The sequence below is a fragment of the Lissotriton vulgaris genome, chromosome 4_1, assembly GCF_964263255.1.
Source record: "Lissotriton vulgaris chromosome 4_1, aLisVul1.2, whole genome shotgun sequence".
Lineage (NCBI taxonomy): Eukaryota > Metazoa > Chordata > Amphibia > Caudata > Salamandridae > Lissotriton > Lissotriton vulgaris.
The window spans coordinates 232,662,772-232,689,461 of NC_141691.1; positions in this window are offsets into that span (position 1 = coordinate 232,662,772).

Below are 26,690 nucleotides of genomic sequence, written 5' to 3' on the forward strand. Positions count from 1 at the left end.
TCATCACAAACCACTACATGCCCCATGCCGAACCTTATTCATACTCAGCAATCACCTGTCATCGAGCCCGCTCCTTGTGTTCTTCCAGTCATGCCTCTATTCGCCATTCGAACTCCCCCCCCCCCAAGGGATGGGTGTGCCCGCTCTTGACCCCCCTGTCCCTTCAAAGTACCGCCAACCAGGGAACCCCCTGTAGGGCAGTTCCCTGCCCCCCCCCCCACCCCCGGTTACGCAGTTCCACACACCAGGCACACCGTCCGCACTCACTCCCTGCAACACCAGATCGCCTCATTCCACAACTTGCTCACCACATCTCTCATTTCCATCACGTAATAGGCGTTTCCCAAACGTGACAGGTGCACTCCGTCGTCTCTAAAAACGAAAGGCTCCTCCAGTCGAATTCCTCCGTGTGAGATCACTTTGATGTCCTTGTCCCCACAAAAAAGTCTCATTGCCCTATTGAGTTTCCTTCGTGCCTTTTCAATTGCCCCATGCCTCATTGCCCATCTCCATACTTTCCTGGGGACCAACTCCGTCCAGGCAATGCAGGTCCCTGCAAGCGTAGACTTCAACACCTCTAGATCCCTCTGCATCAGCTTCAAAAGCGCCAAACCTGACAGCTGTACCAAGTCATTTTCTCCCAGATGGATATTCAACCAATCCGGGCATCCTCTTTGCGGAATCATCTTCGCGAGCCAGGGCAGTAGTGCCCCCATCGCATGCCTCCTTTTTCCCACCATTGTACCTCATGCAAGTGTCCTTTCAGTCCCAGGTTACCGCAGTACACCTGTTGTTTCGCATATTTAGACGCCCAGTGCACGAAGGAGTGCCCAACAATCCAGGTCACCGTCTTAGTCCCCGGTCCACCCACGCAACCTACGAAAAGAAAGATGTTAGAACAGAAACACAAACTCCACGTCCCAATCAACTGACTACCTAGGACCATCTCATTTTCTCACATACCGCTCACAACATCGTGACTTCCACCGCCCAATCCACCTAATCCTGTCCCAGGACCACCCCAAACAGGCCGCAGCTGTCGCAGCCCCAATCCTAAAGGAGTGAGTCCCGAAGCCAGACGCATCCAAACCCAGTCGACCCAAGGCCTTGCGCAACACCTCCAACAATTGGCCAGCCGTCATTCGCGCGCCCGATGCGTGACAGAAAATCTCAGCTTCCGACACACGTGCCATCCCCAGGAAAGTCCTCCACTCAGCCACCGGGCAGACCGCCCCACCATCCGTCTCATTCAGCCACACCCATTTACCCCTGCCCAACTGATCAGTCTTTGAGCACCGCAACCAAATCCCCAGGCGACGTTCATCCACCCGAATCTCCTCAAACAACCTGTCAGCCATCCTCCTCGTACCCAACAGTTCAGACACCCTAAATGCCCCAAAAAACATCCACACCATACCCAAACGAAAGAGGCCAGCCTCAAAAAGGTCATAGCAGCATTCCGGCAACACCCCAACCAGCCGGACCAGTAGCTCAAATGTAACCACCTCCCGCAGTCTACCCCCCAATCCTACATTCCCTACCCCAGCCCCGTAGCATTCTGCTCACAATCAAATCTTTAGTTGGATCAAAACCCAGAAACAAAGGACAGTAGAAGGAGATCCCTGTCAATTTACCGGAAATCGTAGCCTCAGTCAAACCCTTGTCACTGCAACACAGCACAAAACTCTTCACTCCCTGTTCCACCGCAGACTTGTCACCCATACCAGATTCCTGACCCCAACCCATGAAAGCACCAAATTCTGACCATGCCAGACGATACATCCTCCTTGTGGTCTCTGCAACAGAACTCTCCACCAGGAAAATATTGCTCTATCCCTTCCTGCACCCCAGTGGTGGCAGTAACAAGATATCCGGTCATGACCATTCCTTTTTAAGGAATAAAACCCCTAAGAACTCTAACACCACGGACTCTGCCTTTTTCTTTCCGATTGAGTTATTATTGATTAAGTACTTACCTGCATAGAAATTAGGACGGTAAATCAAATATTTACCACATTATTTTGTCGTTCCTCCACCTCCACCACTTCCCTCACCTAAGGTTAAGATACAGAATCCGCTTGCGCCTGATCCTACTAAAAGACAAATTCAAGTACAGATACAGACTCCACAGAGAGATAATGCTCAATCCTCCGCCCCAGGAGGCGCGACCAGGGGTTACCAGACCCCGCCAGCAACACACAGATTAAACCTTAGGGACATGCAGAGGCCCTTTTCATTCCAATCACCCCGTCTCGACATACTCAAAGAACCGCTTCAAGTTTGCAGATACGATCCAGTACCCGGTAAAGACGATAGGATGTTGATGGCATCGCTACGTTTACGACAAGCTACAGATTACCTAGTGTTATTCTCAGGAATGAAACAGCACCTAGATAGGATATATAATTTTGTCCGGACTGGGGAAAACCCTGAAAGTATTAAGGAGGCCATGGCACATCAGAAAGTCGACACTCAAGCATATATACTACGTTTTTTCATAAATTGCTTAATAAGAGAACGAGACAGGCCTGAGACAGAACAGGATGAAATGGATGCCCTAACAAAGTGGGGTCAAAATATAGCCGAAGGAAAGCATGATAAACAGAATTGTATAGCCAGCATGTACAGGAAAATAAGAAGAGCAGTAATAGAAGTACACGAGAATGAGAAAGAAGAAGCTTCCTCTGAAGAGGAGGAAGGATCTGAAGAACCAGAAAAGACTACAGACACAATAGCGTATGTAGGTAAAGGAACTTATCTTAGGAAAGGCATTCGTCCAGAAAGCAAGAGAGTCTTCCTCTCTGGCATAACAAAACCGAATTCTCCTGAACATCAGTTTCAAGAGACTGATAAAATGCTTCGAGAACGAATGGGGTACCATGTACTAAATTCTATGGATGAACAAGAACTAGCCCGGTCAGCTGTATTATGGGCTGACAATCCGAACATATACAATGATGACACAGTAGCGCAGACATTCCTGAACCTTTCCCCAGACGAGCAGAAATTAGCAGGTGTATACATGATTCAGCACCTTCTCACGTTATTCAGACATCAACATTCTGACCCAGGTCCCTTACACGATACATTAGAAGCACTACTCATGGATAGATGGAGAGGCCTAAGTACCAAGTTAATTCAAATAATTCTAGAACAACGGCACAGATATAACACGTTCTTAAGCTCCGAATACGTTCCCGCTCCGCCCCCAGAAAGAAAAATTTATCACATGGAGCGTCTGCATGGCATTGAAAGTCAGAACCCCTTACGAGAAGTACACCCAGTCATGGGTACTGATAACGCCCTGAAACGTGTGTATGTACACACACCTCTGACCAAGTTAGAACTATTGGAAATGAAGAAACTAGTACCGTGTCACGATAAAGACCCTGCAGGTTTTCACAGAGAACTTAAAGACATGTTACTGATGGGAGATTACACATATGAAGATATTATGAAAATGTTAAAGGTACTGCTGCCCACTGGCATCTACGAGAAGCTGAAGGAAAGAGAATGGGAGGTGGGAGATAAAAAGATTGTGTGGACAGAAATAGAGGACGAGGAGAAACTTCGTACCCCTGGGCTAGGCCTTGGGGAGAAAACTAAAGCATTACCAGGTTTAATAGTACAGGTTCTGCCCAGATTACTGACAACTAGAAAGGAAGACTGGGACGCAATTTCGGCCTGTAAACAGAAACACGATGAAGATACTAGTGACTTCTATTCAAGATTCGAGAAATGTTTTATTATCAATAGTGGCCTTAAGCCGAGTAGCGAGTCGTACCCGCATCTTTTTGTATCAAAATTAGTCGAGAATTCCCTGCCATTAGTCAAGAACCGCGTGTACAAAGTTGAAAGTACTTGGCAAGCAAATACGCCATCCCAGATGTTACAAATGTTACAATACCATCAGAACAGAATTAGAGAAGAACAGGATCAGGAACAGAAGCGCATGAAAGACACGAAAATGAAAATGTTAGTGGCCCAGTCGGTTCCAGCCGACGGTCAGAGAAAGGGTACGACCCAGACAGGTCACGCCGCAGCTCCCGTTAAAGGGACATGCAATTATTGCAAGCAGCCAGGTCACTACGTACATGAATGCCCAGTCCTGAAACATAATATATCGACAGGTAAAACTAAAGAAAGACTGCATCCACCTAGACAAAATCAGGGTCAGCAACAGACTTCACAGAATACACAGCCTATGCATGTTTCACCACATGCAGCACAGACAGTAGCGGTACCACAGAGACAGTCACAGTCACAGCCACAGCCCATTGCCGCGACTCAGCAAGTCTCGCAGCAGATGTACCAGTATGCCCAATCTGATTACCCCGATTATCCACGTTACACATGAAACAGCCTAGAGAGGGAGGGTGGCTTGCCTCTTATTGAAATTCCTGTAGATCAAGAGGGTCCTTATGTACACAGTCAAGTATTGGGAAAAGACAGAAAGTTTTTAATTGACACAGGGGCAAGTCGCACCACAATCAGCCATGATGAAGTCCCAGGGGCACCCCTCTCAGGCTCACAGAATGTTTCCCTTGGTTTTTCAGGACAGCCTATTGTAAATGAGGTATCGAAACCAGTCCCCCTGGCTGTGGGTCCATTATCACGTGTTACAGACTTGTTACTTACGAAATCTTGTCCAGAAAATCTGTTAGGAATAAAAACATTGAAAGCTCAAGGAGCTGTGATCTGTTGTTCTCCGGAAGGAGTTAGACTCTTCTTGAGAGACTTTAAGGGTCATTATGTATTACGAGAGTTTGATGTCAGATTGAAAAATGTACCGGATCACTTATGGGCAAAAGGCCCAACTGACGTAGGTTGCATGCACATTACACCATACCGTGTTACACTCAAACCAGGTGTCGTTCTACCCAGAATCAGACAATACAAGTTACCACCCGATGCTGTAGTGGCTTTACTGGAAATCATTGAAGAGCTCATTGCCCAAGGAGTGGTCGTAGAGACCGACTCCAATATCTGTAATTCCCCTATCATTCCGATTCTTAAATGTACTGATCCCAATGCACCGCCAGTATATCGGCTGGTGATTGATTTAAGAGAACTGAATAAATGTATTGTTCCACAGTACCCTGTGGTTCCCGACATCTCTTCCTTATTGACTGCTATTGATTCAGAAGCAACGTTCTTTACTGTAATTGACCTCAAGAACGCCTTCTTCAATAGGTAATTGACCTCAAGAACGCCTTCTTCAGTGTACCTATTGACCCGGAGAGCCAATATCTCTTCGGATTCAGTTTAAATGGACGAAGTTTCAAATTTTCACGCGCACCTCAAGGATTCACAGAAAGCCCCAGCATCTATAGCCAAGCACTGAAAAGACAACTTGATTGTATCATAATGCCAGTTAACACTGCCTTACTGCAATACGTCGATGATCTGCTGATCACCGCACGAAGTGAGCCCGAATGTGAACAAGCATCACTGACAGTTTTACATTTTCTGGCCGACAAGGGACACAAGGTGTCTCCTTCGAAGCTACAATTCTGTGTTCAGCAAGTTGTGTACTTGGGTCACTTGCTGTCCAAAGTGGGGAGACAGCTCACTCCCGATCGCATTCAGTTAATTGTAAATATGCCACAACCCCAGACACAAAAGGAAGTGCGGGCCTTTATAGGCCTCACCTCGTACTGCAGACAATGGATTCCCCAGTATGCATTTCTAGCTAAACCACTGATTCAGTTAACAACACAAGAGGCAGCGACTTCGACTGCCCTCCCTTGGACTCAGGAACATACACAGGCTTTTGAGGAATTAAAGAAAGCTTTATGTCAAGCACCAGTTTTAGCGACACCATGTTACAGCAAACCGTTCACACTTTTTGTTACAGAACGTGATGGTACAGCGTTGTCTGTCCTCACTCAAGACCAAGCAGGTTCACATAAGCCTTGCGCTTATTTTTCAAGTACACTGGATTCAGTAGCTCAGGCACTCCCTGCGTGCTTGAAGTCAGTAGCAGCAACAGCACTAGCAATCAGACAGAGCGACTCAATTGTTTTAGGACATCAATTAACAGTACAAGTTCCACATTCTGTAGAGGTTCTTTTAAACAGAACTCAGACTCAGCACTTGACTATAGCACGACTGACAGGTTATGAATTGACACTATTCCAGCCACACATAGAAATCAGACGCTGCAGCATTCTGAATCCTGCAACATTGTTACCTACAATTATGACAGATCCAGCCCCGCATGATTGTATAGAGATCATTAATACAGTAACAAAGCCTCAACGAGACTTAACAGATGTCCCACTGACAAATCCAGACCTGACACTTTACGTGGATGGTTCATGCATGAGAACAAGTACAGGAGAATTAGTGGCCGCATATGCAGTGACCACTGAAACTGAAGTTAAAGAAACACATCGTATTGACACACTGTCTGCTCAAGCGGCGGAGCTCATCGCTCTGACCCGAGCTTGTATACTAGCCAAGAACAGAAATGTTAACATATACACTGATTCCCGTTATGCGTTCGGAGTCGTACACGACTTCGGAATGTTATGGCAAGAACGAGGTTTTTTGACCTCTCATGGTGCCAAGATACAACACGGTCCCCTCATTCAAGCACTGTTAGAAGCAATACATCTGCCCTCAGGCATATCCGTCATGAAGTGTAAAGCACATACTAAAGTTACGGATTCTGTTTCCCAGGGTAATGACCTGGCAGACCAGACAGCAAAACATACAGCATTAACCCACACCCTGACTACCGATGTGACAAAGACAATAGTACCAACACAGTGTATGTCAGTCAGGGATCCCACCCTAGATGTAATCGATATCCAGACACATGCTACTTCAGATGAAATAAAGAAATGGACTGAACTAGGAGGGATCCAGACAGATCAAGGATGGGTCACGAAGGGAAAATCTACATGGTTTCTCCCCGACTCAATGGTTCAAATCATGATAAATACAGCACATAGTCCGGCACATCTAGGAGAGAAAGCTATGTTAGACAGTTTACAGAATCTCTGGTACAACAAACACTTACGAGCAGCAGCAAAACAGAAAGTGCGTACTTGCATGATCTGTTGTCAGTTCAATCCCGGTAAAAGCGTTCCTGTAGAGCAAGGTGGATTCCATCCTCCCGATCACCCTTTTGAAGTCCTCCAGATGGATTATATCCAGATGGACCGTTGTCGAGGATTCAAATATGTCCTCGTAGTTGTTTGTGCACTTTCCCGTTGGACCGAAGCATATCCAGTCCCAGATTACACTGCCCCGACCACTGCCAAGCAGCTGGTTCGAGAATTCTTCCCACGATACGGCTTGCCTCGTGTCACGTACTCAGATAACGGACAGCCGTTCTCATCCGAACTTATGAGGCATGTTTCCCTTCTGCTAGGGTATCAGTGGAGATTCCATTGTGTCCGACATCCCGAAGCCGCAGGCCTTGTAGAAAGGCATAATCAGACACTAAAGACCCGCCTTGCCAAAGTTTGTAAAGAGAAAGGGGTCGACTGGATAGTCGCCCTGCCAGTTGCATTATTCTACATGAGAATGGTTGCCCATTCGAGATCAGGACTATCCCCGTACGAAGTGGTCTTTGGTAGACCACCGAATATGTGGGGGACGCCCATGCCTAAGAAAATTACTGATGTTGATTGTAATATGCTGACAGATTACCTTGCCTCCTTGATGTCTGCACTCCAATCATGTCGTTCACAGGTTGCTGCAGCCTTCCCTGACAACACTGATGTAAAGCCACACGATGTCCGACCAGGGGACATTGTCCTGATTAGGAACTTCGACAGGAAAAGTCCGCTGGAGCCCCGCTGGAAAGAGCCGAAGACCGTCCTTCTTACCATGAAGACCGCGATCAAGGTGTAAGGCAGAAAGGGGTGGATCCATACGAGTCATATTAAAAAGTGCAACGAACTGAAACCAGACCCAGACTCGTCCACCCCCTCCAAAGACTGTATCGAACCTAGTGACTTTAAGGTTTCCGAACGAGAGAAAACTCCCCAAGAGGAGTACAAACTGAAACTTCGATCTAGCAAGTCAGACAGTTTAATTGTTTAAGTCCTCCCCTAGGTGAATCGGTTAAATAGTTTCTGACATGTATCCCCTAGATCGAGATAGAGAGAGAGAGAGACAATTCAAGAAACGTGCATATTGCAAATCACTCCGTAGTCACTGTATAGTGACTTTATTGATTATGTTCTTTTTAAGTCTTCTGATTATTGTTGCGAGTATATTGCTTCCCATATACTACCCTATCTTCAAACGTGAACAATCTGCTTTCAATGTTTCTGCTGAACATTCTTTTAGTGAATTACCTCCCCACGAACTTTCTTACAGACTCGCGCTGCGCAACAACACATTCATTAGTATGTTACACCATTCCCATCAGACTAACAATGCTACAAACTGTTGGATATGTGGCCGACTCCCTCCCTACCAGAAATACAAGGGAGTTCTGCCCCTCTTTCCGTACCCGTTCACTCATAATGGCTCCTGTGGTGCATGGTTTAGAATAATTAATTCCTTAGATCCTGATGTCGCTGTTTTTAAAGGGAGCTGGGTTTGGGGAAACTTGAACTTAGTTCTGCTTAATGCCTGTTACCCTGACAAGAAGGGACTCCCCACTAGAGTAGGAACTGATCTAGAAAATGAAGTATATGGATTAGGTAATTATACAATTAACCTTATGATTCTTACTGTTGAATCCGAAGCCGCACCAGTTCTCCCTGCTATGTCAGTACTACCAGTCACAGGGGACTTATGTGTCAGAAAGAAGGGTTCAGTACACTTAGGTCATAGTAAATGTACTACCGTGGTCGAATTCAGTGATCATGGCAAGTCCTCCTTTAAAGCTACTCGTCATTCCTACTTTGTTTGTGGTCATACCGCATACATACGCTTACCACCAGATTGGGATGGTACCTGTTACATTGCCTTCCTTCTGCCACCCGTTTTCCTAGCCCCTCCTGATTATCACAGAAATACAAATCTAGTAAAGAGTAGACTCAGAAGAGATCTCCCGATTGTCGACTATACCGAAACGGCATGGGAGCAATACACAGATTTCAACAAGGGATTCTTTTTCTTCACAGGCCCCGTCCAAAACAGTAAATTAATACGTAGATTAACCAGAACACTCGAAGCAGTAGTAAATGAAACTGCCTCCGCTCTAGGTAACTTAACAGAGGAACAGTCTGCTATGCGGATTGTTGTTCTTCAGAATCGTCTTGTTATTGACGTCATCTTGGCAGATAGAGGTGGAGCCTGTAAGGTCATCGGGTCAAGTTGCTGTGTTTTCATTCCAGAAAACGCGCCAACTGTCTACAAAGCTATTACACGTCTTCATAAGATTGCAAGTTCGATACATCAGAATCCAGGCACCTGGACTTGGTCCGGTTGGTTCTGGACAACGTTAACCGCTTGGGGATGGAAGATCCTATCCTTCCTAGGCATTGCCCTTGTCATAGTATTCAGTTGTTGCCTGTGCCTACAGTGTGGGCCAGCGATTTGTGGACTATGCGCCACATCGTGCATTGAACATTCCAGTTTTCTCTCAAACCGACAAAGGAAGAAAGACGAGCAAATGATGTTACAAGAACAGACCGATCGATTCATGAGGATCGAGATATCATGAAGGGTCCGTAGGGAACAAGGAGGGAATGAGGAAATATAAATTTTTGGTCAAGTTATGTTCCCTATCGTGTACCCCACCGTCTCCATGTACGAGCTTAAAGTGCATGTAACTTCCCTCCTGTGCCAGCTATGAAGACGCAAATACATTTGCGTCCAACGTTAACATGTCCCCTTTCAGACCCACCCAAAATGGGTTGAAAAGTCCGTTCCTAAGTATGCCATGCCAACGTCTTTTTGTGGTGTACTTTACACGTTTTTCAGCTCTGGCGAAGCAGGCCCTGAAATCTGCCATCGAGCCTTTTTCTGCTTTCTGACTCTGAGAGCCTCAGCCCAGGCTGTCTCTGTACCCGTGACCTCTGCCTTACTCCCTGCGCGGCTCACCGCGTTTAGCTCAGCCTGCTGCCTGCCAAGACTGAATTCAACCTTCGAGTTATCTGTTCCGCTCTCCGAAAATGCATTCCTGCCTACTAGCTTAAGTAAACATTCCCCCAGCTGCAGAGCGAAGGGCCTGGCCTTACTGTCTCCGTGCAAGTAATTCATAGCCTCTGTTACCATGGCAGGCCCATGCCCCTCGCATCTCATGCAGACACTTAGACGCTTATGCACGCACTCACAGTCAGTATAGAATAACTTCTGCCCCAGAGACCTTTCCGCCCAGATAATATGGTTCCCAAACATCAGATATCAGATATGATAGAGGTACGAGTTGATCTGACATGCCAGACTTCTGTCTCTTTCCGCCATTGTAAATGTCACGTCCCCTGCACCCTCCAGTTTCACGTCAATCACACGTCATGCAGCTGCGCGCGCATCCAGGCCTCAGATTTCTGCTGACATTACAAGATTCTGCTTTTTGTTGCCACCCACTTATGACACCTACTTATGACGTTTCTAGCACACACCTCTATGTTCACGCCTAGTTCACGCCTTCTAATTACGTATCATTACCACGTGTGTGTTTTATCTTGTTTCTCTCCGCTGTTACGCCTTCTGTATTGGTTTCTATAATGTAACTCAAGTATATAAGCTATGTATTGTCAATAAAATATTGCTCTATCCCTTCCTGCACCCCAGTGGTGGCAGGAACAAAATATCCGGTCATGACCATTCCTTTTTAAGGAATAAAACCCCTAAGAACTCTAACACCACAGACTCTGCCTTTTTCTTGCCGATTGAGTTATTATTGATTAAGTACTTACCTGCATAGAAATTAGGACGGTAAATCAAATATTTACCACAACTCCCCCAAGGCCCAGATGCCGTCCGGCAGCTCGGTCTTGCATGCATCCGCTCCCGGTGCCAGGTGCCGGAACTGCTGTAACTGCGAACGAGACAAAGCATCCGCAATGTCATTATTCGCCCCAGGGACATGCTTCGCCCGAAACACCACATTCAGCCGCAGACAAGCCAACATGAATCTCCGCAACATGCGCAGCACTCTCAGGACCCTCGCTCTCTGACGATTCACCAGGTCCACAACCGTCATGTTGTTAATATGGAAGAGCACAGATCTGATCCGAAACTCCATCCCGCACACCTCCAGTGCCACCAATAAAGGAAAGAATTCCAGGAAAGCAATGCTCCTCCCTTGTTTGAGCCAGTGAGCCGGCCAGGTCTCCGCGCACCATTGCCCGTCCCAGAAGATGCCAAACCCCGCCGCCCCGGCTGCATCAGAGAAAATTTGGCATTGCAAGATCGCCCTCTCCTCATAAAAATCCAGGGACACACCATTGAAATCAGACAGGAAAGCAATCCAGGTCCTCAAATCAGCCCGCACACCCATGGAAATCCTGACTCTGTGGTGTGGGAGTACCGCCCCCGACATGGCCATGCTGAGCCGCCTACAGAACGTCCGCCCTGCTCTCACCACTCTGCAAGCAAAGTTCAAGAAGCCCAAGAGTTTCTGTACTGCTCTCAAAGGGATCCGTTTTTCTTCAATCGCCCACCTCAGACACAACAGAATTTCGGCCACTTTAGCCCCTGGAAGGCGCGCCAGCCACAGTACCGAATCCAGCTCAATCCCCAGAAACGTCAGGCAACAGCTGAGACCAGCCGTTTTCTCCAGCGCCATGAAACCTTTGGGTGTGCGAGCGCTTTATAAAATTTTGATAAGATAAGATAAGATAAGAGAAACACCAAAATGGGAAGCCATCTCCTGCAATCGCGACAGGGCCCTGCCACAATCACCAGAATCTGCCCTCCCCAGGAAGAGGAAATAATCCAAGAAGTGAGTGACCTCCTGGCACCCACTAATTCTCACCATAGCCCATTGCAGAAAAGTACTAAAGAGTTCAAACAAGGCACAAGAGATGGCGCCCCCCATGGGACAAACCTTGTCCACGTAGATGGTCCCCCCAAACTGCATTCCCAGGAGCAAAAAAAACGCTGGATGTATAGGCAGCAGACGGAAGGCCGACTTGATGTCACATTTTGCCAATTCAGCCCCCGCCCCGCACACCTGCATTAGACGGATCGTGTCGTCCACCGAAGCATAGAGTACCCTCGAATCCTTCTCTGCAATGAAATCATTCACTGACTGGCCCTCTGGCCACGAGAGATGGTGGATCATCCGAAACTCCCCTTCCTCCTTCTTCGGCACCACCCCCAGTGGAGAAATGATCAGATCTTCCAAAGGCCAATCAGTAAACGGGCCAGCTACCCTTCCTTCCTCAACCTCCTTCCTCAACTTTGCAGACACCACGCCAGGCAACTCCTTCGCTGATCTCAAATTGTCCGCCCACACTAAAAAAAACATAGGTTTCAGGTCATATATAGTTAGGTATTAGCATTTAAAAAACTGTGCAAATTCACTGAAAAAAACATAGGTTTCAGGTCATATATAGTTATGAATTAGCATTTAAAAAACCATTGAAATTGCTTCTATATAGTTAGTTGTACTAACTATATTTCGCGCACCCGCAATCCACTGCTGATGATGTCACATATTACATCATTCATGACACGGTCAGTGACATCACTGATGACATCACCGATGACATCTCAAATGACATCACCGATGACATCACTGATGACATCTCAATTGACATCACTGATCGCATCACTGATGGTATCATTCATGTGATAATACGATGCACCTCTTCACACTCTAATATAACCTTTGATACACCCAGTGTTAAACACAGACTACCATTCTTGAAACCATTGACACACCAATACCAGTTACTACATACGCACACACTGATTGCGATGGTCTATACACACATCCAATCATTTTCCCATAGAATCACTCATACATGCAGTCACTCATCAATACAACACTATCATCTGCACTCAAACACCTATACAGACACTCACACTCTGCCACTAACCAATGGAGTTACTCACACATCTAGTCAGTCATGCAAAGAATCAATCACACTTTCATTTCCTCAACTATACAGTTATACACACAACAGCTTACTTATTCAAACATATACTAACACATACTTACTTTGTTATACAATTACTGATACAAGTACACAATGATCCATACAGCCACTCGCACAATCAGTGGTTCTTATGTATAGTCATTTATATATGCCAGCTACCCACACACACACTCAGTCTCCCATACAAACACTCGGGCAACCAATCAATAACACATATAGCCACTCATATAGCTACTGATCAACACATGCAGTAGCTTGCACAACAACAGACATACTGATGCACACATTCAGACAGTTTAGTCATTAACCCATGCATTCAGTAAGACACATTTAATCACTCACTCATACATTCAGTCATGTACCTACTAAATCTTTCATCCAGACACTTATACATGCACTCATTCTTCAATATGTAAAACATATTTAAACTTTAAAGAAACACAAAGTCACTGGATGATGTCATCAGTGATGTCATCAGTGATGCCATTTGAGATGTCCTCAGTGATGTCATCAGTGATGTCACTGACCATGTCATGAATGATGTAATATGTGACATCATCAGCAGTGGATTGCGGGTGCGCGAAATATTGTTAGCACAACTAACTATATAGGAGCAATTTCAATGTTTTTTTAAATGCTAATTCATAACTATATATGACCTGAAACCTTTGTTTTTTTCAGTGAATTTGCACGGTTTTTTAAATGCTAATACATAACTATATATGACCTGAAACCTATGGTTTTTTCAGTAAATATATATATCATTCTCTTTTTTTTCATTTACATTTAGAAACTTTATTCGGTTATTATCAGTAAAAACAACCATAAAAAGTACAGTAAAAATTACAATGGATAAAGCTACAGTCAAAGGTTAAAAAGTGGGACATCAGCCAATCACAGCTTAAAGAGAGATTCACATATACAAATTGATTTCCGCAATCTAAAAACATTTCTAAAATATTCAGAAATAGATGTAACTGTTAATTTAGTGTCTAATTTCTGTATTGCTAAAAAAGGCTGGTCGGCACCGATTTACTTCCATCTCCTTCAATAGAGGAACAATCAGTCTCCTCCGTGGAAATATATAAAATTTACAGAAAAATAAAATGTGAATGTCTGATTGTTCTGATGAATCATCACAAGGGCATTTAATCATGTCGTGACCAGATATTCATCTCAGGGAAACTAAAAATTCTAAAAAGGATGTTTAACCTGAAACGTGTTAATAAGAATCTTTCTCGATCACTCATACATAAAGTTATGTATGGTTGTAATTTGCTAGAGGTCATTATTAATTGGTGAGCTATTACTGTCTTTTTTTTCAGTTCCTCAGTAGTTCTGGTCTCTTCCAGGTACTTCATACATTGATTTTTCAGCTCTTTCCTGGAGATATGGCACATTAAAAGTGGATCATCATAATATTTTCGACAGCCCAATTTTATGAAAAAGTTTTTTACAAATGTCAGCCATTCTATCTTTCTTGCATGATCTAAACTTATCGCATCCTTTAAGATAGTGCAGTTAAGTGCACACTCCTCGGTGGCCCAAACCCTATGCCACAGAAGTATCGGTTGGACCTTGATAGTGTCTTCTATATACGGTTGGCCAAGTTCTGTGTGACAAACGTAGGTTGAAACACTCTCGGGTACTGCTAGGAGATATCTCACAAACATGTTTTCCGCTAACTGAATGCATTTCACATTGGCATAACCCCATAAACCTACGCCGTAGACAGCAATTGCTATGCAAGTGGCATTATAGATTTTTAAAAGTTCCCTAATTGGCTTTTTCCCCATTTGTTTAGTGACATTTTTTAAGGCCATTATGGCTTTACAGAACATGAGTCTTCTTTCTCTTACTGCACTTGTCCACAGACCGTGTTCGTGGAACAATATGCCTAAGTAGGGAAAAGTGGGGGTGAAATCCAGGGGACTGGAATTGATGTACATGGTTTTTTTCCATTTATTAGCCCTTGGGCCGCAGTTCATACAGAACGTTTTTGTGCAACTAATTTTCAAACCCAAATTGGACATATAGGTATTAAAAGAGGTTATCATCCTTTGCAGCGCAAGGGGCGTCTGAGCCATCATGATCGCATCGTCAGCGTACAGGAGTGCTGGGATTTGCTCTTTTTGCTACCATAGGCATATCCCTGCACTCCTGAAGCAAGATTTTTTCTAGGTCATTAATATAAACTAAAAATAAAAATGGAGCAAGGACGCACCCCTGGCGCACCCCTCTCCCTATAACAAACAATCTTGTGCATTCCCCGTTTCTACCATAACGTACTGATGCCGTAGCACCTGAATAGAGGTCCTTAAGGAAGTGAATTTATTTTTTCATCCACCCCCATATTTTCTAATATCAACCACAATTTACTATGTGCAACGCAGTCAAATGCTGACGTCAAGTCAATAAAAGCAAAAGAAAATGCGTTCACTCCTAGCCCTGGTATATTTTTTTTGTAGAATGAATAGGTTAAGGCCCTGGTCTACGGTCCCTACGCCCTTCCTGAACCCATCTAGAAGGTCGCTGATAATAGAGTTTTCGTCCGCCCAGTTTTGTAACTTACTTAAAATTACTCGACCAAAGATTTTTATGGATGAATCCAGTAGTGAGATTGGTCGGTAGCATGAACAAAATTGCCTATCTCCTTTGTTAAAAATGGGAGCGATGATTTATGTCAACCTTGATGGGCTTAAGACTTTCTCGGTGGTTGCATTAAATAACTGCGCTAAAATAGGCCCCCGCAAATCCATATTATTTTTAAACAGGTCGGCTGGTATGTCATCTGGGCCCTCAGCTTTCCCAGCTTGGCTTGCTTTTAGGCTTAAGTTCACCTCTTCCACGGTGATATCTAATTTGGAAAACAGAGTCTTGCCCTGTACCCTTTGTGATACTGTCATTATAGGTTGTGTTTGCAGAGCTCCAGATAGTACACTATACAACTGGACATAGTGATTTACCTATCCCTCTTCTGAGATCGCTATTTCAATTTGTGCCTTGGTGTTATCACAAAAAAATGGGGCATTGACCGCTTTCCAAAAGGCGGATGTGTCCTTGCTCTGAGAGGCCTCACATAACGAATCCCAGGCATCGCTTTTAATGTCAGATTTCCTTTTCTTAAGCGTCTCATTATAAGCTTTCCGTAGCTCCCTGACCAGTGAAGGGTCCCGGGGCACAACATTTAATGCATGCTTAAGTCAAGAGTGGGCCTTTGTGCATGCAGAATCGAACCAGCTCACAGATTTTTCTTTACGGTTTTTAATTTCCACCCATAAACTATCCTTGATGTGTGATGCAATAATTAAAAAATGTTTAATAATACTCTGGCTATCTGATTTTTCATCCAGACAAGCCATAATACTAATCAAGCATTTAGAAATCAACTTGTGAATAAAATCTTCCGGAACCACCTTGCTCCATTTAAGGGAGTATCCGTTTTGTCCACCCATAATTATATCAGAGATGGTCAGCCTCTTAGTGTTATCTCCCACGGAGTCAAAATATGGGTTCAAAATCTCCATAGTTAGAGGGTAGTGATCACTAAGTGCAATGTTTAGGGTCTTACAGGTTTTGATCTGCCGTCCATATCTAACAGGGAACAAAATAAAGTAAATTGTCATGGAAGCACCCCTACCGATGAATGTCGGCGCAAAGGGAGACTCCATTTGGCAGATTTCATTTGCATAACCCAAGTCACAGGAAAAGGCGATTTCATTTAACAGTTCCCCACATATACTATGTTCAAAGTAGGTTAGACTGGTATTCTGATCCAGCATAAAACCGCAAGTGCCTTGCTGACTCCTTTTACAGATGGAGCAATTGAAGTCCCCTCCCCATATGACAACTACTTCTTTAGTGTTCCCTTCCATCTCGTGTTTCACATCAGCACCCATTTTTTTTTAGTGTTGCTTCAATTGCCTCCGAGGTGATATTATTATAGAAATTGACAATTATCAGAGACAGTAAGTTATTTATACATATCTTGACCATATGATAGTGTCTGTTATTGGACAGTGGATAAACTCTCTCACACCTAAACTGGTTTGACACGGAGGTACACAAACCCCCTTTTGCCCTACCATATGTTGAGACTATTGCTGGGGTAACTAGTGTTTTAAATCCAGATAGATGGCAGTTGTCCAGGTTTCTTGGAGGCATCTAATATCATATTTATTTACGTTGCTTATCCATGTGCTATTTGACAATTTAGTTTTTAAACCCGCTATGTTCCAAAACATTAATAGCCATCCTTCCCCATTGAGTGATTGAGCATTTAAGTTAACGGGGCTATTCTTCTCCAAGGATTCCCTGTGAGGGTCCTCCACTATGGTATATCTCCCGGGGTCATTAGGTTCACCTGGATCACCTTCAGCGACTGCCGCAATGGGGTTAATCAATCTGGCCTTCTCTATATGTTTGATATATCCATTCCCTCCCAAGCACTCTCTCTTTGGGGTGTCTTTTTCAATAAGTTTCAATTCAACTATGCCTTCTCTGGGCCCCATCATTGCAATCAATGCACCATCAAGTACTCCCTCAGCGGCCACTAGTTTTTCAGAATGTTTAGGTGCATAGTGGTCCTTCAGCACCTCTTTAGTAAGTCAATCTACCCCTTCTAATCCTGAGAGCATGGCAAATCGGTTGGAAGTTGGGATTTTAAAGCTAGAACCAACTGCCTTACTCGCATATGGATTCCGATGTCTTAACGGTGGTGTCAGTATGGATCGGGGGAAAAAATAACTAAAGTCGCGTGTAAATATACCTCCAGCACCTCTCTCATGAAACCGTTCTCGAATATAGGCAGTTACTCTGCTATCCATAAAGTTAACAATAATGGAATCCCCCTGTATATCTTTTGCTCTGTGCCCCACCCAACGTAATCTTCTCACATGCAAAATGTCACCATCTATGTTTGGGGGAAGTGGCCTGTTCTTTCTTAACCAGTAAACTACTTTGTTTTTTATTTCCATGTATCCTTCTGTTTTCGGATCTGTCAATTCAAGTACCCCAGCGAAGACTACAACGTATGGAGCCGCTTCCGGCGGCAAACCTATATGTTGTAGGGTTCTTTTTGGTTTTATATCAATTGGGCGTTCCCTATCTGTGGATCCCAGTTTGTTGACCGATTTGTTATCCTATCCTACAGTTATTTGCTCCCTATCTATTGGGGGGCCAGTTACAATTTTGAAGGGGGCCAGTATGTTAACGGGGGATAGTAATATGGGATCCACTCTAGGTTCATTAGTTGTTTCTATCCCTTTGGTTTGCCCACATGTGTTCTGGTTCTGTTTGTGTTCTACCAGTTGATTTATTAGTTCAGTATTAGTTACTTCCTCTATGGACCCCAATAGTTCACCAATCCTTTTCACTCTTTCCACAAGTGGTAATAATAAGGATTTCACTAGGTGCTCAATTTTCTCCATTAGGCCTTGGGTAGATTGGGGCAATGGAGGTAGGGACTCTGGCAGATTTTTCTTCGCTACTCTTAGTATGCCCTTTAAGGGGCTTAAGTGTATCTTAGCTGTTTTTGCACACCTGCCCTTATAACTATTCCCCCACGCTTTCTTTTTAATATAGGGCCTTGCTCTAGTGGTCTATTTTGCTCTTTATTCTTAGGGATAGGCTTTGGAGAGGTGCGTGATGCGGACTCCTCAGGAATAATTTCTAATATGGATTCAGTACTTAAATCATCACTATTGGACTCCCTACTTAGCTCTAGGGATACCGCTAGAGCTTGTTGCTGTGAGAGAACTCTAATGACTCAATTTGAATCTTTCTCAGTGCCTTGTTTCGGTGGGGTAATGGCTAATTGGATAAATCCCAAGGAAGAGCGTTTGTTGTAAAGGGGTTCTAGCAACAGGCTGCGCTCCGTGACTGCTATCTCACGTTCTAAAACTGTATATATATATATATATATCAAATATAGGACCATCCAAATGTAAAATAGATAATCATCTGGCACTCCAAGGTGTGGTTTAAAAACACTCTGTTTTTTTGCATTTTAGACAAATTACATCTACGTGTTTCGGAAGTCTCCTGTTTCCTTGTTCACGATGTTGAGCCACCATTTTTTTCAGAATAAAATACACACTGCAGTGGTGATAAAAACTAACAAAGGACACAACATTCTACCATTAGGACTCTGCCTAACATAATGTGTCGGCGATATTTCAATATGCTTCTCTTAGTATTCAGAGCTATATTGCTTCAGCTATCTTTCCACTCGCTCTCAATTATTCAGTTTTGAATTGGAATTCATGGATATTTGTAGCCATAGCTCATAACCATTATTTGAGAACATTAATTCCTCAATTTTTTCAAATCTATTGCACATTTATATTGAAACACAAACTTTTCAAATTTCAAATCGTGCATTACATAATTTCAAAAGTGCAAGTGCATTGAGCTATACGAAATTTCAGCTTTTACCAAAGTATGGCGGCAAGTGCCTGTTCATATTGGGTGCAAATTCCAACAGATTTAAAGTGCAAGTGCAGTAGTACAAATAAGCATTATTCCATCATTGTTATTTAAACTTCAAGTTAATTCATTATAAAGTGCAGACACAGATTAGACATAATTATTCATGACCTATATACAAATTAAAAAACAGGTCATTATTTATATCCATCTAAAAGTATGTTTACAAAGACCAAAAACATTTCGGCCTTTAACTTATAGTGTTACCTAGCACCTTTAAAGTGCTGGTGCTTATGTAAACTAGAGATAACTTCCCCATATAAATACATCACTCTCCTCAATGTAAACATACTTCAATACAGTACAATGATATAGAAAAAGTGCAAGTGCATATGTAAACTGGATACAATTTCACCATGTAAACATTTCACTCTTCTCAATTTTAAAACCTATTTAGATATAGTACAGTAATCTCAAAAAGTGCAAGTGCCTAATTATCCAAAATGGAATGAGCTACCCATCCCAACTTAATGACACAGATCCTATGTTTCCATGTATCTTAAGAACCACCACTGCAAAAATAGAAATATTTTTTCTTTTTTAGAAACTATCAATTCATGGTCTTGTGTGCATGTTCTCCTAATATAACTCTTCATCAAATTCATCAAGACAGACAGGTATATAAGTCTTCATCTACATTAAGCCCACATGGTTCCTTGTAGTTAAATTCCAGAATAAAGTATGTTTCTAATTTCCAGAGTTCTCTTTCTCTGTCCCCCCCTCTTCTTTTCTTTGGGACCTCAGCTATGCATGTATACTGCAGGCTCACAGGGTTACTTTGCTGATGCGACTCCAAATGCCTAGCAATGGGATATGTTTTGTCTTGATTTACAATTGCTCGCCTGTGCTGAAGGATTCGTTGGTAAACGGGCAGAGTAGTGCTTCCTATACATATTTTTGGACAGGAGCATTGTAACAAATAAACAACATAACTAGTTCTACAAGTCAGAAAACTTCTAATGCTTACTGTTTTATTAAAACATTTTCTAAAATCAGTACGGTTCATGCCATGCTGGCCTGCCTTTTATTTAGCACATTTTTTACAACCTGGTTTCTGATGTAACCATGTGGGGGCACCCTTGCTTCTTTAAATGAATTCGCTTTTGACAATCAGGTCCTTTAGAGATTTACATTTTTTATATGTGATCTCTGGATTTCTTTTAACTCTGGCACCCAACACGGGATCGTTTCTTACCAGGTGCTAGTGTTTATTCAGGATAGATCTAATTTCTCCATGTTTTACATTAAAGGTAGGTATAAATCGAGAGTTATCCTGATCTCTCAATTTCTCCCTCTGTTACTGCTGTTGTTTCGTTCTGGAAGGTTCAAATAGTATCTTATGTCTCTCCAAATGTTTAGCCTTTCTTGATGCTCCTTTCAAGACATCTTGATGGTATCCCCTTTGGATAAATCTCTGAGTCATTTATTTTTCTATTCTGTCATATTCTTCCTCATTGCTGCAAGTCTCCTAGCTCTATAGTATTCCCCAAAGGGGATACTTCTAATTAACGCAGCAGGATGCACTTTCTGCGTGGAGAACTGAATTTCCAGCAGTAACCTTGCGGAATACAGTTGTCTCTAATTTTCCATCAATAGGTTTAATCGAATATCCAGAAAATCTATTGTGGTCTTGCTGTAATGCCCCACAAATTCTAGATTTAAAGAATTTTGGTTGAGGTCATTAATGAACAGCTCGATGTCTGTCTCTGTGCCCTGCCACAGCACGAAGACATCATCAATGAACCAAACCCACAATAGGACATGTTCAGTCCACTGGTACAGGGGACCGCCCCTGAGCGCCCGTTCCTCCCACCAGCCAAGATGTAAATTGGCATAACTATATATATATATACAAAAATCTCTACATCAGATGGTCTACTGCAAGGATGCGTGCTCGCATCCCTCTTGTTCAACCTTTACACTGCCGATCTCAGGTGATACCTGGAGCACAGCAATCTGATTCCGCCACAATTGGGTCATTCAAAATCGAATCTGCACATTTTACATTATGCTGACGCCATTGTCATAATGGACCGGGCCAAATCTGGCCTTCAAAGAGCCCTGTATAAACTTGCTGAATACAACAATGCTAACACGTTCAAGGTCAATCAGGACAAGACTAAGGTCCTGATTATTGGCTGCTGCTGCAAAAAAAGAAAACTCTAACTTGGAACATCGGGTCTGCAAAGATTAACTATACATCAAAGTACAACTATTTGGGGGGTATGGTTAGTGAGTCTTCCAGACCATCCGTCCACTTAGCTTCCCTGAAAACGGAAGCCAGGGCCATAACATATAGCCTGACCTGACTCATTCAGTCCCTGAGCAGTCCCTCAGCAGCTCTTATACTGAAAGTGATTAAAGCCACCCTGCTTCTCACCATAAGCTATGGGCATCAGGCCTTTCCCAATGCATATACGTCCAGTCCTAACCTCACCCAGATTAATATCTACAAAAAAATCTTTAGACTTTTGAAATATATACATAGGGCAAGACTATGACTGGAGTTTGGCCTTATAAGACAATCTCTCTTCTGTGAGGCAGACACCCTGAAGTATTAAATAAGGGTATTAAAAGCCGTCCAAAAGAAAACTTTGCTAGTTCTGGAACCCATGGAACTGACAAATTGTAAAGGCCATAAGATCCCTACAAATTGAGTTATCATCACTAACAGCAGTCTCTGTTCCCTACACAGTCTGGAAAAGGGTTATAAATAGGCAGGCAAGACACATCTCATTCAAGATGGACCGCCGGGCCTTAAAATTGTCTACTATTCTGCTCCCTTTGATTGATTCGTACCTCACAAGGCTTCCACAACCATATCTCTTTGATAATTTAAAAGCATCAGCCCACAGAAACATTATGTGTATGCGTCTTCTAGGCTTGTGATCCACTGCTTTTAACCCTTGGGCACCACGTGATGAGGAGGGGGCTTGTAGATTGTGCAATTACAGGACCGAATCATGGATACCTCTTCTGTGCTGCTGTCCTGCCTTGGATGCCCCTAGTAGAGTCCTCTTAAATCCATTATATCTAAAAAGGGGCATGAACACATGCTTGGAGGCATCTGCTCTCTGTTTTACATGAACAGATGGGCAAATGCTTGCAAGGTCAGGAAAATATGTGAGAACAGTGGAAAATCTATTTTCTCCCCCATTGCCTCTTCTCACTTGGTTTCCGTTTCAGAATGTTATTTTATCTTCGATTTTTATGTATTTACCTGGGATTATGGCTACTGTATGAGATTATATAAATAACAAAAGGGGAGAGAGAGATAGAGAGACTGTGGATTCGTTCTCCCTAGTCAGATATATAAAATCAATCAATCAATCAATCAGCATATTTATAGAGCGCGCTACTCACCCGTGAGGGTCTCAAGGCGCTAAAGGGGGGGGGGGGTGCTGCTACTGCTCGAAAAACCAGGTCTTGAGGTGAGATGGTCCTGGGTCATTCGTAGGTGTGCGGGGAGGGAGTTCAATGTCTTGGCTGCCAGATAGGAGAACGATCTTTCTCCGGTGGTGGTTCTGGGGATCCGTGGGACGGTGGCGAGGGCGAGTGGGAGTGTAGAACGAGAGGCGGTTGTTGAGGTATTCGGGCCCATGTCGTGGAGTGCTTTGTGTGCGTGGGTGAGGAGCCTGATTGTGATCCTCTTGTTGACGGGGAGCCAGTGCAGGCCTCTCAGGTGGGCGGATATGTGGCTGTGGTGGGGGACGTCGAGGATGAGGCCGCGTTCTGTATGCGTTGTAGTCGTTTCTGAAGTTTGGCTGCGGTTCCTGAGTATAGGGCATTTCCGTAGTCCAGTCGGCTGGTGACGAGGGCCTGGGTGACAGTTTTTCTAGTTTTGGTGGGGATCCACCTGAAGATTTTTTGCAGCATGCGCAGGGTGTTGAAGCAAGAGGACGAGACGGCTTTGACTTGCTTGGTCATGTTGAGGGAGGAGTCCAGGATGAATCCTAGGTTTCGTGCATGGTCCGAGGGTGTCGGTGCAGTGAGGGAGAGTATCAGCTGGGTGTCGCCGTAGGAGATGATGTTGATGTTGTGTTTGCGTGCGATGGTGGTGAGGGGGCTCATGTAGATGTTGAAGAGGGTTGGGCTGAGCGAGGAGCCATGGGATACGCCGCAGATAATCTTGGTGGCCTCTGATCGGAAGGGAGGGAGGCGAACTCTCTGGGTTCTGTTGGAGAGGTACAAGGCGATCCAGTCCAGGGCCTTTCCTTGGATCCCAGTGTTGAAGAGGCGGGTTATTAGGGTGCGGTGGCATACGGTATTGAAGGCTTCCGAGAGGTCCAGGAGGATGAGGGCGGTTGTTTCTCCGTTGTCCATCAGGGTCCTGATGTCTTCGTGGCTGCGATGAGGGCAGTCTCGGTGCTGTGGTAGGCTCGAAATTCTGTTCCATCAGGTCGCATGCAGGACAGGCCTTGCCTGTAGCTTTACTTTCGCCAACACAAACAGGCACGTTGTTTCAGCGGTGCAATGACGGAACAGCGTGCCTGTTTGTGTTGGCGAAAGTAAAGCTACAGGCAAGGCCTGTCCTGCATGCGACCTGATGGAACAGAATTACGTGTAGAGAAAAAGAGGCATCCACTATGGAACAATCACACGCTAAAAATCTTCAAATACCAGGATGCTTAGCCGGCACACGCCCAGGTGGGCGGAACTATAAACAAAGGCTTACCCCATCATCACTTCATGCCGCAATCTCCCACATCACGCCTGGCCACCGAGGAAGAAAGAAATTTCCGAAACATGTATGGCTGAGTACAGCGCTGAATTTCGCTGCAAGAACTTGCTTTTAACCTGTGGCTGCCTATCAAACATTAAAGGAAGAAACGAACGTTGTGTGCGGTGTCCTCACTTGGGAGCAAGTATTTTTGGAATATATATATATATATATATATACATATATATATTGAGAGAGAGAGAGAAAGAGAGAGGGAGCGAGAGAGAGAGAGAGTGAGAGAGAGAAAAAGATAGATCATTTTTTAGACTCAAACCTCTGTTAGATGAGAATTAAAGACCCCTTTCTCTAGGTCTTGGTTCATTGGCTTTTGCAAAAGCTGATTCACCGCTCAATAAATATGGCTGTTCTGGGTTAGTGAGCAGCAGGAAACTATTGAAGTAGTTCAACACTATTCCTGTGTTATAAGAGGACTGGTGGAAACATGAACCTGCAATGTTCTGTGTGCTGCTTGGACCCTCTCTCAAAGCCAATAGGTCTGTCTTTGGCTGCCAGCCTTCTAGCAATAATTGTTTTGTCATGGTTAATGCAAACATTAATCGTTTGGGAATATACCGGGCCCTCATCCATCTTTAAAAAAAATATTTGCTATGGGCAAAAGTCTAAAAAAAACAGGCATTACCATAGTACTCCCTGTCATTGAATGGAGCTACCTAACAAGTCAATCAGTCTGGCATTGGCTTCAAAAAGAAAAGAGAGAGAAAGAGCAAGAATGAAAGTAATTAAGAAAGCAAGAAAGTAGGAAAGGAAAAAAGAAATTAAGAAAGGAAATAAGTATAAAAGGGACGAAGAAAGAAAGGAAAGAAGGTAGGGAGGGGTTTAGGAAGGAAAGTGGAGAGAGGAAGGAAGGAAGGAAGGAAGGAAGGAAGGAAGGAAGGAAGGAAGGAAGGAAGGAAGGAAGGAAGGAAGGAAGGAAGGAAGAAGAGAAAAAAGGAAAACTGAAAGAGGACGAAAGGAAGGAAGGTAGCAAGGAAGGAAGGAAGGAAGGGAAGAAGAAAGGTGAAAAAAGAAATGAAAAAAGGAAAAAAGAAAGAAGGAAAGAGGAAGAAAGAAAGGAAGGAAGGAAGGCGGTAAGGAAGGAAGGATGGTAGGAAAGAGAAAAGAAGGAAAGAGGACGGAATGAAGGAAAGAGGAAGGAAAGAAGGAAGAAGGAAAGAAGAACAGAGGAAGGTAAGGAGAAGGGAAGAAAAACAATGCATGATTGCAAAGAAACACAGAACAAACAAAAGGAAGAAAGATACAACAAATGAAGAAAAGAACAAACAAAAGAAGACAAAGAAAGAGAGAGACCAAAAGGAAGAGCAGAAAGAGATAAAGAGGCAAGAATGAAAGAAGGCAAGTGAAAGAAAAACAAAAGGAAGGATGAAAGAAAGAAAGAAGGAAGAATATAAAGAAGGAAATAAAGAAAAACGAAAGAGGGAAGGAAAGAAATAAACTAGGGAGGAAAAACAGGAAAGAAAAAAAGAAAGAAGGTGAAAAAGAAGAGAGGTAAACAGAAGATAACTGAATAAAACCTGTTTCATATAAGCACAATCTGGTATGCTGCGAAATATCAACAGTCAGAAAAGTAAACACTCCAAAAGGAATTTACACTGCAGTGACAGGAGCTGGCCTGACACTGAGTGAAAGCTGTGTCAAGATTGGCTTGAGCGCTGTCAAATTGCGCTACCAGGTAGACTTAGGGCCTGTGCATGCTTTCTAACCCCCAGCAATGTAGGTGAGATTGGAGAGAGCTTCAGTACACTTGTTGGTTTGGCTAGCCTTGGACGGCTGACCTAATCGTCATGCGTACTGTAACTCACCACATCCCCACCAGCACTGTCATTCCCCTGGACCAGCCCGCAAGACTCATCAGAGTCCTGCGGAGGGTCCATGGGGATTAAAATAAAACGATAATTAAACAGGTTTAAAACCCGTTTTATAATTGTTTTATTTGAGGGTGGTGGAATGGGCGAGGGCAGTGATCCTCTGCCCTAATGAAGGGGCCGCCCCTTGGAACACCTTTTTCTTTTTGCAAAAAGTGTGTGGACATTGCCACAGTCCTGACGTGTTTGGACTAATCCAGAATGTATAGTCACTTTGTCTCCCTCTTTCAGGCCCATGAATGGAGACCTTGCTGGGGGGCTAAGCCTTGAAGGACCCTTTGCCGAGGAAGGCCATACGAGTTCAATCTCTCAGCACTCACTGAGAATCTTCCCTCATTACTCGCATGGTGCAAGCAGCATCTAAGTGCGACTTTGTGATCTATTTTTTGGTAGATTCTCAGGTGTCTCAGAAGGCTTCTGTAATAATTTCATCTCATTTTCTTTCTGTTGTATTTGCATTTGTTTGTATATATAGTATTGGGCCTCAGGCCCACATAGCGTAGAGTGACAGACACTAACACGTTGCAGTTTAGTGAGACAAATAGCCACAAGCACGTGCTCCTGGGCCCTTATATTACC